The sequence below is a fragment of the Gossypium arboreum genome, chromosome 2, assembly GCF_025698485.1.
Source record: "Gossypium arboreum isolate Shixiya-1 chromosome 2, ASM2569848v2, whole genome shotgun sequence".
NCBI lineage: Eukaryota > Viridiplantae > Streptophyta > Magnoliopsida > Malvales > Malvaceae > Gossypium > Gossypium arboreum.
Genome location: NC_069071.1, coordinates 102252978 through 102271650, shown reverse-complemented (window position 1 = coordinate 102271650; position 18673 = coordinate 102252978). Strand labels below are relative to the sequence as shown.

Here is an 18673-nt window from a genome sequence, read left to right as displayed (position 1 = left end):
AGGCGATGTTTGCAAGTATACGGTTCAGGTTGTAATATAGTTACAACAAAGTAGGTAAGTACTCCAAGGATTGTATCCCAGAGATTGCAGTTTAGGGAAAACTGCTATCAAGCCAATTACTGGATATAATTACTAATCTACTTGAGTCACAAATCAATAGTGTTAATATAGAAGCAAGATGATGATAATACTAATAAACTAAATAAATTGAATTAAATCTAAATCTAGTCCTAAGTTCATGTATCTGCTTCTCCTATCCCTTGTTTCAACTACGCGAGTTCATTTTGCCTAGATCCAATTATTTTACCTAATTAATTATTGATGTAGGGTTCTAATCAATCAACTAGTCGATACCCTAGTAGGACCTTTCGATACATCGACTAGAATAGAGAGTCAGCAAGAACTACTTATCTTCCAACCTCACAGTTCAGACTGGTTCAGGGTTAAGGTATTCATGGATAGGCCATACCAATTTTGGGTTAATTCCCACTTAAATGACTTCCTAGAGTTGTCAAGTTTAGGGTTTAAGTTCTTCCTCTCCCAAACAGCTAATTCGCTAGGAAACTCTATCTTTCAGTAAATTAATAAGATTAGAATAGTTGAAATCATGCGAGATATGTATGAAGCATAAATTGATTCTAATCTTTACACAAACATTCAATTAAACAATGTTAAAAAGGGAGATATAAAGAATAGAATAAAGGAAAGGACATGCTAATGGATTTATTGATGAAAGCGTAGCTCTAGAACAATCTCCACTTGCAAGAGTCTCACGTCGGAATAGAATCTTCTGATTACAAAAACATAAAATACCCTAAGTAAAAATTAAGAATGAAATAAAAACCCTAAGTATATTTTCTACCTCCCTAAAATTGTATGTTTAAATTGATTACAATGGCCTTTATATAGGCTAAAATAGGAATATTAAAGTGCCTAAAATATTCTTAAAGTCGATAGAGTTTGAATAGGACAGATTGTCCTAATTTCCCTAAAAAATACAATTAAAACGGCTAGGAGTTTTTGGGCTATGCAGGGGCTTGGTTGCAACACAGGCATGCGATGTTGCAACTAACCACAAGGGGTATGTCACGACATAGGAGGGCCATGTCACGACATCGAGGATAGTTTCGCTCTAGAACTTGTTTTTGGATTCTGTCTTCGATGTTGAGACATCTGTATCTTGGTGTCAGAACATAAGCATCAGTTTTGGCCCACATAAACATCTTTAGCTCCCGACTTGACCTACAAGACCATGTAGCCTTATTTAGATTTATAAAATGTAATAAAAATTACTAGAAAGCATAAATTACTACTTGAAGTATGAAAACCTAAATATATACAAAATGCTTTGATTTAGCTATTAAATAAGCCAAAGTTATGTGTAAAAAGGATTCAAATACTGTGAAATTCATGGCATATCACTCCCCCACACTTAACTTGTTGCTTGTCATCAAGCAACCAAAACACATATATTAGGAAAAAGAGAGAAACAATTACGAAAATGACTAAATTTGTTTCTTTAAACAAGCTAACAATAATGAAGATGGATGTAAATAAGAAACTTACACCTAAACTCCCCTGTAACACCCCTAACCCATATCCGTCGCCAGAACGGGGTTACGGTGCATTACTGAAGATCTTAGAACAATTACAGATAATTGTGATATTTACTGTTCATAATAAAAAGGTCCACTTGAGTCATAGTCACAAAATTATTTATATCTAGAGCTATAGAACTCAGATTAAGATCCGCTAACTTTTCTAGAAACTAGGCTCACATATATTCTCACAATAAAATTTTTAGAATTTTTGGTTTAGCCAATAAGTACAGTTTATTCTTTAAAGTCACCCCTATTTCGCTGTCTGACAATTCCGACCCCTTTTTACTAAAAATTAATTATCTCATCATATGGAATTCAGATGATGTTCCCATTTATTGCTTTTGAAACTAGACTCATTAAGGATTTTAATCATAATTATTTTTATACAATTTTTAATGATTTTCCCGAATCAAAAAAGGGGATTCCAAAACCATTCTGACTCAATCTCACAAAAATTCAAATATCTCATAATATGAAATTCTTATGCTTGCACAGTTTCCTTTATATGAAAATAGACTTAATAAGATTTAATTTCATATTTTATTCAACATCTAATTCGATTTTCATAATTTTTGGTGATTTTTCAAAGTTATACTACTGCTGCTGTCCAAAACTGTTTTAATGCTAATTGTTTTTTTTTTTTTTACTCTTTCATGATATCTTTGTATTAACTACATATACATGCTCATAACATCATATTTTATCAAGTCCATACATACCCAATCACATTCAACATAACAACTTCCCACATGTATCATCTAGTCTAATTTCATTAACATACCATTATAAACCACATCATATAATGACATTGGCATAGGCATATGAGTAATTGATATGTGCTTGCAACCCATTAGCCAATATAAGCCAATTTATATGGCTGCATACCAAATCAAATCCTTAATCATTACAAGCCAATACATTTGGCCATATCATAAAGACACATACAAAAAATGACTAAGTCCCTATACATGCCACAGACTCAAAGGTTTGTGTTCATTAACCCAACATGATAGCTTGATAGTGTGATAGGATCTCTGGCGATCTCCAACCCGAGTTAGCCTAATAACCCTATAAGACATAGGAAAGAAGGGGGTAAGCTATATTATATAGCTTAGTAAGTCCATATAAAAATAATGAATAATTCATGCTAGTCATATACCATTCTTGACAATATAAGCACAAGTTAATATAAAATGACTATAAATCTCAAGGTTGTAATATAAACTATGCACATGTTTACTCTCTTTTGATTTATCAACATAATTTAACATTACTTGACTTTAATCTAGCAGCCATAATCTCTCCATTGTAACATGTTTCATAATTGGCAAATCATTTCAAACATCTTAGTAAAAGTACACATTACTTATGTATATTCATGTTTTCATACATATAGCTCAACAAATTTCAAATTGTCCAAACTCTTTCTTTCCATACTTTCTTAACTATTTTAATAGGCAATTAGGCCAATATTTTCTTTCACTCATAACCGATAAATCACAATTCAAATGAACCACATTTACTATCTCACCAATCAATTGGGCTCCCAAAGCCTAACATATAGTCATCAACTGTGTTTCCATACATTTATACATCATGACCATAAATCAATAATCATAGGGCTATCACAAAGTCACTTTCATAGTGATCATAAACTCACAATATCATGAAGTCATTACTTAAAATCTTTACATACATTCCTGTACCATCTTGTAACATCACCACCTACTTTCTCATCTTTGGCATACCCGTTGAACACTTGGAATACTAAATGGATACACGAAAAGTCTTTGCACATAAGTGCCACATATGTAGCTAAAGCTACCTCATATCTAATATCACATAAATGCTCGCTCTCGAGCTAATCACGTGCCTGCTCACACAAGCTGACGGTCAAGACGTAACTATGCAGTGCTGCTCACACAAGCTGTCAAGTATCCGAAACACATGCTGGACTACCCAGCCACTGGTACATGTACGAGACCAACACCCGAATCACATAATCACATATATAACACATGGGTCCCTAGTGACATGTCACTCGTATCCTATTCTATTCCTTAGGTTCCAAACAAGATTTTTTTCACACTTATCGGAACTTGTCAATTGCATCCATATAGTTAATCATTCATTCCACACATTAAAGTTGCATTTAAAAAATTCAAATAACGAACATAATAATGCATTATTCACATATGAACTTTCCTCGATACCAAAAATGGTGAAAACGACCTAACCGTCAATTTCTCGCTTTTCCCCTGTTTTAGGTCCGAACCTCGTTTTCTTTGATCTATAATATCATATTTGACTTATTTATTAGTCACATTATTCAATGTGACCCAAAAATCATATTATGTAACGCCCTCACACCCGAGACCGTCGCCAGAGTCGAGCTTGAGGTGTTACTAAACTTAATTCATTAATTTAACAGCTCAAACAATTTATTTTTAAAATTTCCAGACAAGCTGGCCAACTACATCACAATCGCTTAAAAATTTATATCTCGAGTTTCGAAACTCAAAATTAAGATCCATAACTTTTCCCTGAAACTAGACTCATATATCTATTTACTAATTTTTTTATAGAATTTTTGGTCGATCCAATTAGTACAGTTTATTAGTTAAAGTCTCCCCTGTTTTTGGGTTCGACTACTCTAACCCCTGTGTATTACGAATCAGATATCTCCCTCTACAGAGTTTCAATGACTATGCCGTTTGTTTCTTATAAAACTAGACTCAATAAGTATTTAATACATGTAAGATAAAACACCTAATTGTTTTTTTACAATTTATAGTGAATTTTTAAAGTTAGAACATGGGATACAAAGATCACTCTGACCCTGTTCCACCAAAACTTAAATATCTCACAAAATATAAGTCATATACCTGTTTTGTTCCATTCATATGAAAATAGACTCATCAAGCTTCAATTTCATCATCATTTAATTCCATTTCTACTATTTTTAGTGATTTTTCAAATTTACATCTTCTTCTTTGTCGATTCTGCTTTTATGGCAAATTTTACTTTACTATAGATTTTCATGGACTAAATAGCATTTTAAACATACATAACATCAAATATGACTTAGATTGGCCATTCCAATGGCTAATCATTTACAAACCCTTTTCTTTCCAAACCATAGCCATATCATAAGATCATTTACACAAAGTGAGTATTTTGCCATACATGCCACATTCAAAACACACAAGCCATTTTACCAATTTAGGCCTCCGGATAGTGTGAACGAGTCTTCGACCTATCCCGATTCTCAAGCCGGCTTGTCAACAACTACAATGAATTAAAAGAAGGGGGTAAGCATAAATACATAGTAAGTTCACATGAAAATAGCAAGTAACATAATCATGAAATTCCACATAAAACATCATTTGCATAAACAACACCAAGACATTCATGTTTCATTTGCATTTAATATCTTTCTACGATTTCATCATACCAAGTTCTCAACCCGAGGATTTAAGCACATACCTGTCAAATTTTCTCATTCATCACAATTACCAATATGTCACCTTCGTTTTAGGCATTCTTCTTATTCACTTAAGATTCACCTGTTGAACACATCGGAATATAATTCGAATACGCGGATTTCATGAACGTAAGTGCCATACCCGCAGCTAAACAAACTCAATAGCCTGCGGAACTTATGTAGCCAAGCTACCATGTAACCCGCCCATAAGTGAACTCGAACTCAACTCAACGAGCTCGGGCGTTCGCATCCATAAGTGAACTCAGACTCAACTCAACGAGTTCGGATGCCTAGTTACATCTCACGAACTCGGACTCAACTCAACGAGTTCGGAACTCAAGTATCCTAGTGACATGTTACTTGTATTCTAATCTATTCCTAAGGTTCAAACGGGCTTTTTCCTCGATCTCACATCTTTGCCGTCTCCCACGGAATATCAGAACTGATACTCGGTGATAGTTCATACTCATCAAGTAATTCACATAATTACATATTATTCAACAATAACCACAAAACATAACAATTCATGATAATAATAAGCATCATATCATATAAACAACATTAAATTGCTCAAAATGACAATTATGTTACTACATTTACACATGAACTTACCTCAATACAAAATATTAGCAATCGAGCCTATTCTTCATAAACTTTGTTTTTCCCTCGATCGCTACTTGAATCTCGTTTCTCTTGATCGATAATGCCAAATTAATCTTATTTAATATATACATTCATCAAAACAGTCTTTAATACGAACTTTGGCAAAATTACATTTTTTCCCTTAAACTTATGCATAATTACACTTTTGCCCCTAGGCTCGGGAATTAAAATTCATCCCTTATTCTTATGTTTTATGACATGCTGATCATTGTTCCCTTCTATGGCAACATCAAATTCACACTCTAACATGTACTTATGACTATTAGGTATTTTTACTGATTAATCCCTTTTACTCGTTTTCGCTTAAAACCGAGTAGCACAAGTTGTCTAACATAATTTAAAACCTCATATTCTATCATAAAACACCAAAATACACAAATTTCACCTATGGGTATTTTTCCAAATATGAACCCTAGGTTGAATTATTGCTAGCATAAGTTAATTCGAGCTACTGGGATTCCAAAAACGTAAAGAACATTAAAAACGGGGCTTGGAATCACTTACTATGGAGCTTGGAAGCTTGAAACAAACCCTAGCTATGGAGAACCCTTGAAATTTCGGCCTAATGAAGAAGATGGACAAAAATTGGCTTTTAATTTTGTTTTTAATTCATTTTAATAACTAAATGACCAAAATGCCCTTACTACTAAACTTTCCAAAGATTCCATCCATGTCCATTTTTTGTCCATAGACTTAAAAATTGGTCAAATTTCTATTTAAGGCCTTCTAATTAATATTCCAAAGGAATTTCATACTAAAAACTCCTAGAATGCAAATTTTGCAAATTATTTGATTCAGTCCCTAATTTCAATTTAAGCACTTTAGGCATAGGATTTCATCACGAAATTTTCACATAATCATGCAATCATATCATAAACATCAAAATAATTATAAAAAAATTATTTCTATCTCAGATTTGTGGTCACGAACACTATTCTGATTAGGCCCTAATTCGGGATATTACAACTCTCCCCCGATTAAGGATTTTCGTCCTCGAAAATCTTACCAGTAAACAGGGGTGGGTATTGGTTTCTCATAGTTTCCTCAGGTTCCCATGTAGTCTCTTCTACCCCGTGCTTTTTCCACAATACTTTCACGAGAGCGACACTTTTATTTCTTAGTTGCTTGACCTCTCGAGCTAAAATCTTAATCGGTTCTTCTTCTTAAGTCATATCCGGTCGTAGTTCAATTTCTGTCGGTGAAATTATATGTGAGGGATCCGAATGATACCGACGTAGCATAGATACGTGGAACACATCATGCATCTTCTGTAATTCAAGTGGTAATGCTAGCCGATAAGCTACTAGTCCAATTCTTTCAATTACTTCGTACGGTCCAATAAAACGCGGACTTAACTTGCCCTTTCGTCCAAATCTAAGGACCTTTTTCCATGGAGACACTTTTAAAAATACCTTATCACTAACTTGAAACTCAATTTCCTTTCGTTTCAAATCCGTATAAGATTTCTGTCTATCCGAAGTAGCTTTCAAACAATCTCGAATCACTTTCACCTTTTCTTTGGTTTCTTTTGTTAGATCAACTCCATAAATCTGATTTTCCTTGGGTTCAGTCCAATACAATGGCGTCCGACATTTACGACCATACAATGCTTCATAAGGTGCCATCTTCAAACTCGTCTGATAACTATTATTATAAGCAAATTCTACCAACGGTAAGTATCTTTCTCAACTACCTTGAAATTCCAATACGCAACATCTGAGCATGTCTTAAAGAATCTGAATTACTCTATCTGATTGTCCATCAGTTTGTGGATGAAAGGCACTATTGAAATTTAACTTTGTACCTAATGCCTCTTGCAACTTTTGCCAAAACCGTGAAGTAAGTCTCGAATCTCTATCCCAAATGATTGACAAAGGTATTCCATGAAGTCTAACAATCTCACGGATAAACAATTCAGCTAACTTATTAAGAGAATAATCCGTACGTACCGGAATAAAATGAGCCGATTTAGTTAGTCTGTCAACTATTACCCAGATGGCATTTTTCTTCCCCGGAGTTAATGGCAACCCAGATACAAAATCCACAGTAATCCGATCCCATTTCCATTCAAGAACCACGATAGGCTGGAGTAATCCCGAAGGTACTTGGTGTTTAGCTTTCACTTGTTGACAAACTAAGCACTTTGATACAAAATCGGAAATATCTCTTTTCATTCCACTCCACCAGTACATTTTCTTCAAGTCATTATACATTTTCGTACTGCCCGGATGAACCGCAAAACAACCATTATGTGCTTCATGCAAAATCTTTTGAATCAACTCATCATTTTTCGGTACGCAAATCTGGTTTTTAAACATCAAGCAACCATCAAAACCGATTCTGAAATCTGATCCCGTATCAGCTTCACACTGCTTTCTCTTGGCTTGCAAATCTTGATCATTTTTCTGAGCTTCACAAATCTCTTGTAAAAACATTGGTCTTACTCTTAACTCTGCTAGAATCGAACCATCATCTGATACCTTTAACCGAGTGTTCATAGCTCTCAAAGCAAATAGCAACTTTCTGCTTAAAGCATCGGCAACAACATTCACTTTTCCCGGATGGTAATCAATAACAAGCTTGTAATCTTTCAATAACTCCAACCATCTTTGCTATCTCAAATTCAAGTCTTTTTGTGACATTAAGTACTTAAGACTTTTGTGGTCGGTATATACTCGACTCTTTTCACCATACAAATAATGTCGCCAAATCTTCAAAGCAAACACTATAGCAGCCAATTCCAAATCATGAGTCGGATAATTCCTTTAGTGAGATTTTAACTGCCTCGAAGCATAAGCCACCACTTTTCCTTCTTGCATAAGTACACATCCTAAGCCATTTCGAGAAGCATCACTATACACCACAAATTCTTTACTTGATTCGGGTTGTACCAACACTGGTGCTTCAGTTAATAACTTTTTCAATTCTTCAAAACTCTGTTGACATTCTTCCGTCCATTCAAATTTAACATCCTTTTGAAGTAGTCTAGTCATAGGAGTAGCAATCATAGAAAATCCATTTACAAACCGCCGATAATACCCAGCTAGCCCCAAGAAACTTCTAACCTCGGTTACATTTTTCGGTGGTTTCCAATCAACAATGACTGAAATTTTACTAGGATCAACCCGTATACTGTCACCTGAAACAATGTGACCTAAAAATCCAACTTCCCGAAGCCAAAATTCACTTTTACTAAACTTAGCATACAACTGCTTATCTCTCAAAATTTGCAAAACTATCCTTAAGTGCTCAGCATGTTCTGTCTCATCTTTTGAATAAATTAAGATGTCATCTATAAATACCACAACAAATTTGTCCAAGTATGGCTGAAATATGCGATTCATTAAATCCATAAACACAGCAGGAGCATTTGTCAACCTGAATGGCATAACTAAAAATTCATAATGATCGTACCTTGTTCTAAAAGCAGCTTTAGGCACATCTGACTCTTTTACTCGTAGCTGGTAGTACCCAGATCTCAAGTCAATCTTTGAAAACTATGTCGCTCCTTTTAGCTGATCAAACAAATCATCAATTCTTGGCAACAGATACTTGTTTTTGATTGTCATCTTGTTTAATTGCCGATAGTCAACACACAATCTCATAGAACCATCCTTCTTTTTCACAAATAACACGGGAGCACCCCAAAGTCAAAAACTCGGTCTCACAAAGCCTTTATCAGTCAACTCTTGCAACTGTGACTTTAATTCTTTCAACTCTGCTGGTGCCATTTTATACGGAGCAATCAAGATCAGAGCTGTTCCCGGTATCAAATCAATACCAAATTCTACTTCCCTGACTGGAGGCAAACCCGACAACTCTTCTGGAAATACGTCTGCAAATTCACACACAACCGACACTGATTCAACTTTCTTTTCAACTTCTTTTGTATTAATTACATACGCCAAATAAGCTTCATAACCCTTTTTCAAATATCTCTAAGCCGACATCGAAGAAATCATACTAGATAATGCCTCTGATTTATTTGGTTCAACTCGCAGAATTTCACCACTTTCACACTTTAATTCTATAACCTTTTCTTTGCAATTTACTATAGCATCATGCAATGTCAACCAATCCATACCCAAAATAACATCAAATTCATCAAACGGCAACAACATCAAGTCGACCGGAAAGTAATGACCCCAAATCATTAAAGGGCATTTCTTGCATACTTTATCAACTATCACACATTTGCCTAATGGATTCGACACTCTAATCATAAATTCTGTGTTCTCAACAGGTATATTCATACTAGACACTAGTTTCATGCATACATATGAATGAGTGGAACCGGGATCAATCAAAGCAATAACATTAACATCATAAAGAGAAAATATACCAGTAATCACGTTGGGTGATGAAGCATCTTCACGTGCCTTTATAGCATATGTTCTAGCTAGAGCACTTGCTTCAGATTTAGCTGCTGAATCTCCAGCTACATTCTTGCTGCTTGCTTCATTTCCAACTTTTCTTGAATATCTTCCCCTCGAGTCTGCACCATAAACTTTTACACTTGAAAATTTTCTTTCTCAACTCTCTCTGGGCAGTCTCTAATAAAATGATCCGGAGAACCACACCGAAAACATTCATTCGCTCTACATGGGCCAAAATGATTTCTACCACACCGCTGGCACTCGGGCTTAACGAATCTCGTATTTCCCACACTAGCTGCAGAAGTAGTCTGAGATTTAGGACCCACATTTTTCTTCTTAAAATTTCCATATGATTGTCCAGTCGAAACCTGTGAACAAGGATTCATATTTCTAGATTTTCTGGATTGCTGTAAGAATGAACTGCTCATCGGTCTTTTCTTCTAATTTCTAGTCTCAGCCTCTACTTTTTTCTTCTCTTTAAGTAGTTATTCAGCCTTACAAGTTGGATCAACCAGTACTACCATTTATTTTAATTCAAGAATCCCAACAAATACTTTGATGTCTTCATTGAGTTCGTCTTCAAATCGTCGCACATTTTAGCTTCAGAGGAATATATTCTCTAGCATACTTACTCAACTTTGACGAACTCCCTTCAGATTCGAGAATCGTCATGTTCCCTGCTTTAATTCAAGAAACTCTTTACGCTTCTAATCAATAAATCTTTCACTGATGTATTTCTTTCGAAATTCTTCTTGAAAGAACTCCCAAGTTATTTTCTCTTTCGGTACTACTGAAGTCAATGTCTTCCACCAATGATAAGCTGAATCCCTCAACAGCGATATAGCACATTTTAAGCATTCCTCAGGTATACAAGATAATTCATCAAATACCCGAATAGAATTCTCAAGCCAAAACTTTGCTTTCTCGGCATCATCATCAATATTTGTCCTGAATTCTTCTGCCCCTTGCTTACGGATTCTGTCAACTGGAGTTCTGTGAAATTTCATCAGATCTACACCTTTAGGCATTGGGGGTACAGGTTGAGGAATTGGGGGAGGTGGGGGAGGTTGTGCATTCAGGTTCGTACGAACGAACTCAGTATACCAGGCACTCATCATTTGGAGAAAGGCTTCCCGGGCCCCTTCTCCTCCTCCTTGACCAACAGTAGGAGGTGGATTTTTAGTTGGCACCGCCCTTTCAGCCGGAGCTGGTGCATTACTCTCTACATCATCAGCTGCAATTGGATCGGGATCCATTTACTATAAAAAAATCGTTTAAAAGGTCAGAAATCATCACACTATCACAATATGTATATATATATATATATATATATGGCATGTATAGCAAAACCCGTACATACAACACATTAGTCCGAGAAGTGACTAAACCTACTCTAATACCACCAAATGTAACACCCTTACGCCCCAGACCGTCGCCAGAGTTGAGCTTGAGGTGTTACTAAACTTAATTCATTAATTTAACAGCTCAAACAATTTATTTTTAAAATTTCCAGACAAGCTGGCCAACTACATCACAATCGCTTAAAAATTTATATCTCGAGTTTCGAAACTCAAAATTAAGATCCATAACTTTTCCCTGAAACTAGACTCATATATCTATTTACTAATTTTTTTATAGAATTTTTGGTCGATCCAATTAGCACAGTTTATTAGTTAAAGTCTCCCCTGTTTTTGGGTTTGACTACTCTAACCCCTGTGTATTACGAATCAGATATCTCCTTGTACAGAGTTTTAATGACTATGCCGTTTGTTTCTTATAAAACTAGACTCAATAAGTATTTAATAAATGTAAGATAAAACTCCTAATTATTTTTTTACAATTTATAGTGAATTTTTAAAGTCAAAACATGGGATACAAAGATCACTCTGACCCTGTTCCACCAAAACTTAAATATCTCACAAAATATAACTCATATACCTGTTTTGTTCCATTCATATGAAAATAAACTCATCAAGCTTCAATTTCATCATCATTTAATTCTATTTCTACTATTTTTAGTGATTTTTCAAATTTACATCACTGTCGCTGTCAGATTCTGTTTTGTGGCAAATTTTATTTTACTATAGATTTTCATGGACTAAATAGCATTTTAAACATACATAACATCAAATATGACTTAGATTGGCCATTCCAATGGATAATCATTTACAAACCCTTTTCTTTCCAAACCATAGCCATATCATAAGACCATTTACACAAAGTGAGTATTTTGCCATACATGCAACATTCAAAACACACAAGCCATTTTACCAATTTAGGCCTCCGGATAGTGTGAACGAGTCTTCGACCTATCCCGATTCTCAAGCCGTCTTGTCAACAACTACAATGAATGAAAAGAAGGGGGTAAGCATAAATGCTTAGTAAGTTCACATGAAAATAGCAAGTACCATAATCATGAAATTCCACATAAAACATCATTTGCATAAACAACACCAAGACATTCATGTTTCATTTGCATTTAATATCTTTCTACGATTTCATCATACCAAGTTCTCAACCTGAGGATTTAAGCATATACCTGTCAAATTTTCTCATTCATCACACTTACCAATATGTCACCTTTGTTTTAGGCATTCTTCTCATTCACTTAAGATTCACCCGTTGAACACATCGGAATATAATTGGAATACGCGGATTTCATGAACGTAAGTGCCATACTCGCAGCTAGACAAACTCAATAGCCTGCGAAACTTATGTAGCCAAGCTACCATGTAACCTGCCCATAAGTGAACTTAGACTCAACTCAACGAGCTCAGGCGTTCGCATCCATAAGTGAACTCGGACTCAACTCAACGAGTTCGGATGCCTAGTTACATCTTATGAACTCGGGCTTAACTCAACGAGTTCGGAACTCAAGTATCCTAGTGACATGTTACTTGTATTCTAATCTATTCCTAAGGTTCAAACGGGCTTTTTCCTCGACCTCACATCTTTTCCGTCTCCCACGGAATATCGGAATCGATACTCGGTGATAGTTCATACTCATCAAGTAATTAACATAATTACATATTATTCAACAATAACCACAAAACATAACAATTCATGATAATAATAAGCATCATATCATATAAACAATATTAAATTGCTCGAAATGACAATTATGTTACTACATTTACACATGAACTTACCTCGATACAAAATATTAGCAATCGAGCCTATTCTTCGTAAACTTTGTTTTTCCCTCGATCACAACTTGAATCTCGTTTCTCTTGATCTATAATGCCAAATTAATCTTATTTAATACATACATTCATCAAAACAGTCTTTAATATGAACTTTGGCAAAATTACATTTTTCCCCCTAAACTTTTGCATAATTACACTTTTGCCCTTTGGCTCGGGAATTAAACTTCATCCCTTATTCTTATGTTTTATGACATGCTGATCATTTTTACTTTCTATGGCAACATCAAATTCACACTTTAACATGTACTTATGACTACTAGGTATTTTTACCGATTAAGCCTTTTTACTCGTTTTCGCTTAAAACCGAGTAGCACAAGTTTTCTAACATAATTTAAAACCTCATATTCTACTATAAAACACCAAAATAAACAAATTTCACCTATGGGTATTTTTCCAAATATGAACCCTAGGTTGAATTATTGCTAGCATAAGTTAATTCGAGCTACCGGGATTCCAAAAACGTAAAGAACATTAAAAACGGGGCTTGGAATCACTTACTATGGAGCTTGGAAGCTTGAAACAAACCTTAGCTATGGATAACCCTTGAAATTTTGGCCTAATGAAGAAGATGGACAAAAATTGGCTTTTAATTTTGTTTTTAATTCATTTTAATAACTAAATGACCAAAATGCCCTTACTACTAAACTTTCCAAAGATTCCATCCATGTCCAATTTTTGTCCATAGACTTAGAAATTGGTCAAATTTCTATTTAAGATCTCGTAATTAATATTCCAAAGCAATTTCATACTAAAAACTCCTAGAATGCAAATTTTGCAAATTATTCGATTTAGTCCCTAATTTCAATTTAAGCACTTTAGGCATAGGATTTCATCACGAAATTTTCACACAATCATGCAATCATATCATAAACATCAAAATAATTATAAAAAAAATTATTTCTATCTCGGATTTGTGGTCACAAAACCACTATTCCGATTAGGCCCTAATTCGGGATATTACATATTATGGCAAAATTATGTTTTGCCCTTAAAGTTTGACATATTTATAATTTTATTCCTAGGCTCGTAAAATATAATGTGTTCAATTTCTTTACTACCCATGCATAGCCGAATCATTTTCATGCTTATAGCAGCTCATATTTTCCATTAAATTAGATTTTTAACACATATTTTATAACTTTTACAAATTAGTTCTTTTAGGCATTTTCACCTAAAATCACTTAGTAAAAGTCGTTTTTCTAACCATAAACATGCATTTTCTACCATTAAACATAAAAATACACACATATTCATCATGTTTCAAAACCCTATACTTTAACCATATCTCAAATTAGTGGTAGAAAAAGATAGATCTTGTTACGAGGATTTCAAAAACGTAAAAATTATTAAAAACGGGGCTAGAACGGACATACAATCGAGCTTGAAAGCTTGAAAAACCCTAGCCATGGTTTCTCCATGCAAGTTTCGTCCATGGGTTGACGATGGACAAAAAAATATCCAATGGTCTAATTACATATAAGGACCTCCAATTTAAAATTTCATAACAATTGGACACCTCTAACATGTAGAACTCAAGTTTTGCACTTTTTACAATTTAGTCCTTTGACTAAATTGAGTGCCCAAATGCCAAAATTTTCGAGTGAAATTTTCACGAAATCATTCCATGAAATTATAGACCATAAAAATATAATAAAAATAAAATTTCTTGTGTCGAATTTGTGGTCCCGAAACCATTGTTTCGACTAGGCCCAAAATCAGGCTGTTACAACTCTGCCCCCGTTTAGGGATTTTTGTCCCCGAAAATCTTACTAGAAGAAGTTGCTTTCAACTCTCATGAAACACTTTCACTAATCTTTTCAGAATTTCAAATCGATTTTTTTTGCCTTGTATATCTCTTTCCAATAACCTTTGAACTTCAGAATACAATGTTAGAACATATTGTCAAAATTCTGAATTACTCTCTCAGGAACACATAGCTCAGTTGATCTGTCAAATAAGAACTATTTACATACTAAAACAATCATGCGGATTTTTTCCAAACAATCAACCACAATCCAATTAACATCTCCCTTTCTAGAGAAAATGACAATCCCGATACGAAATCTATAGTAACTCTATGTCATTATTACGCTCACATAATCACTGACCATATTTGATAAACGCCAAATTATACTTAGTTTTACCCCAAATACTTAGCATATTTATGGATGTTTACTACTAGATTTGTGGATTTTGGTGCTCTTAATCCGGTTATTTCATGTTTTGTACTCAGGAGAACTCCAAGAGTCAAAAGGAGCCAAAAACGAGCTAAAAAGGGACAAAATGGACCAAATCGAGAAGATCACACGGCCTAAGCCTTGCCACACGGGCATCTCACACGCCCGTGGCCTTCGGGGGTGTCGACCAAGGTTTACAGGATTCACATGGCCTGACCATTGAGCCCACACAGCCGTGGCAATTTAACGGATCGAACACGGCCTGGGAATCACGTCACAAGGTCGTGGCACACGGGCGTGTCCCTTTTTCAAAGAGTTGTATTTTACACGGAAAAAGCTACTTAGGGAGGAAGAAAGCTAATCCAAAGCCTATATAAACACCCTAAGAATGACCCAGAGAGGAGGCCTCTTCCAGAACTTTTCTGGAATACAGAACCACACGCCAGGAATTACTTGAAGGAAGTCAGACGATCCATCCCAAAAGCCAGAGCTACTCAAAGGCTGAAGATCTCTCTCAGAATTCCTTTAGGGGTTTTAGAGTTTTCTTCATGTTTTGTTATTTTTATACTTTTAAGATGTACTCTTATTTTATTATGAACTAAACCCCTAAGATACCTAAGGGGGATAAAACCTATGATGGACCTTGTTATTATTATCTGAACTGTATGATAAATACTTGATTTGTTCTTAATTATGTGTTCTTAATGCTTGAGTTAATATTCCGGGTATTAATTCATGATTTGATGTGCTTATGCAGAGGAGGAATAGACCCTGCCTAAGAGTAGATTTGGCATAATTAAGCGGAGTTGATCGAACGCCTAGAAATAGGGTTATGAGATTTTACCGGATTAGGGTGAAACCTAATATGGGAGTCTATAGAGTGATTTACTGCTTCCCTAGGGTTTTTAATTAAGAAAGAAATTTCGATTAATTCAACTGAGGGATAGACGTTATTAGTCTCAAAAGGGATAATAACATAGGTTAGGGAGTCTCACAGATTAAGTCAAGTGAATAAATCGTCTGGTTCAGAGTCAGATAACAAGTGACATCTAGGTGGATTCCTCTTTGGGTGTCGTTTTTATCAATTGCTTCTCTTCAAGTCTTTTTCCATATTTTCTCTTCACTTTAATTAAATTAGTTAATTATTTTGGATAATTAGTTCAATAAACAAATCCTTTTATTCCTAGGCTAGATAATAAAAAGATAGTTATTACTGGTACTTTTGGTTCCCTTGGGTACGATATCTCGGTCTTGCCATTACTATACTATTGTTCGATAGGTGCGCTTTCCTTTTCGTCGTGATAATAGTTAGTCTAGGTTTGATCTTCATTATAAATATTTATTACTTGTTACGAATCACACGATCAAGTTTTTGGCGCTGTTGCCGGGGAACTGAAATATTAGAACACTAAATTTTTATTACTTTAGCCATTTATTTTTCTTGCAATTTTTTTTATTTTTTATTTATTAATTTACTTTTTCTCTCTCTTGGCAGGTTTTTATAGTTTATGACTAGAAGAAACCCATCAGGACCATTACTTTTTGATGAAGAAATCGATCGCACAGTTCATAGAAATCAAAGAGAAATAAGGCATAGTTTATGATACACGGAGAACGAGCGAGAAGACGATACTCAAACCCCAACCGAAGAGATGGCTGAAAACCCAGGTAATCAGATGCCTCCTGCAATTGTAGCTAATCAAAATCCTGTTCCACATACTATGTATGACTATGCTAAACCTTCTTTAACTGGAACTGAGTCTAGTATAGTTAGACCTGCTATTGCTGTGAATAATTTCGAACTAAAACCTAACACAATTCAAATGATATAGTAGTTTGTTCAGTTTAATGGTTTGCAGGATGAGGATCCCAACACGCACTTGGCAAATTTTCTTGAATTTTGCAATACATTCAAAATCAATGGTGTTTCTGATGATGCCATTCGTCTTTAATTATTTCCCTTTTCACTGAGAAACAAAGCCAAGCAATGGTTGAACTCGTTACCACGAGGGTCTATCACTACTTGGGAACCAATGACCAATAAATTTTTACTAAAATATTTTTCGCCAGCTAAAATGACTAAATTATGTAATGATATCTCTTCTTTTGTGCAGATGGATTTAGAAACACTTTACGATGCATGGGAGAGATACAAGGACTTACTGAGAAGGTGTCCTCACCATGGGTTACCGCTTTGGCTGCAAGTTCAAACATTCTAAAATGGTGTGAATCCCTCGACAAGACAAATGATTGACGTAGCTGCTGGCGGAACCATCAACAATAAAACACTGGAAGATGCCTATGAATTCATAGAGGAGATGTCACTGAACAATTATCAGTGGCAAGTTATGAAGACAAAGCCAACGAAAACAGCCGATGTTTATAACATCGATTCAGTCACCATGCTCTCTAATCAGGTAGAACTTTTCAATAAAAAGATTGATAGTTTTCTTGGTTCTACGCAGGTACATCCAGTAATGAGGTGTGACTCAAGTGGGGGAGGTTTGCATACAGAATAACAATCCTTCAATCCTACAACTGAAGAAGAACAAGTCAACTATATGGGTAACAATAACTTTAGATCTCAAAATAATCCATACAGTAATACTTATAATGCAGGTTGGAGGAACCACCCAAATTTCTCCTAGGGTGGTCAAGGGAATCAAAAGCCACAAAATTCTCAGGGTTTTCAACAGCCATCTTATCAACAAGAGAAGAAACCAAAACTTGAAGAGATGCTTTCTAAATTTATCTCGGTGTCAGAAACCCATTTCCAAAATACCGAGACAGCACTTAAGAATCAACAAGCATCGATCCAAGTACTCGAAACTCAGATAGGCCAGCTGTCCAAACTAATCTCCGAACGACCACAAGGTAGCTTACCAAGTAATACTGAACCTAATCCGAGGGAATACCTCAATGCAATTAGCACTCAAAATAAGGACGGACTCATGCACCCGAGCCAGAAATACAGTAAAACAACGCGATGAACAAAGGACGAGAAGAGGTAAACAATAATAATCCCAAATAGGTAAGTACGAATCATGAACCTCGTGTGCCATATCCTAAAGCGATGACGAAAGACAAAACAGAAGAATAATTCGGTAAGTTTGTCAAACTCTTAAAGAAATTACATATTAACTTACCCTTTATTGAAGTTCTTTCG

At 35.1% G+C, this 18673-nt stretch overlaps 1 non-coding gene across 1 annotated transcript; it reads right to left on the bottom strand.

Moving 5' to 3' along the window:
* Positions 1-17588: 17588 nt before the first annotated feature.
* On the bottom strand, positions 17589-17695 carry LOC128289891 (small nucleolar RNA R71). Its single transcript, XR_008279533.1, has one exon. It is a non-coding gene; the product is annotated as a small nucleolar RNA R71 (small nucleolar RNA).
* Positions 17696-18673: the final 978 nt, after the last annotated feature.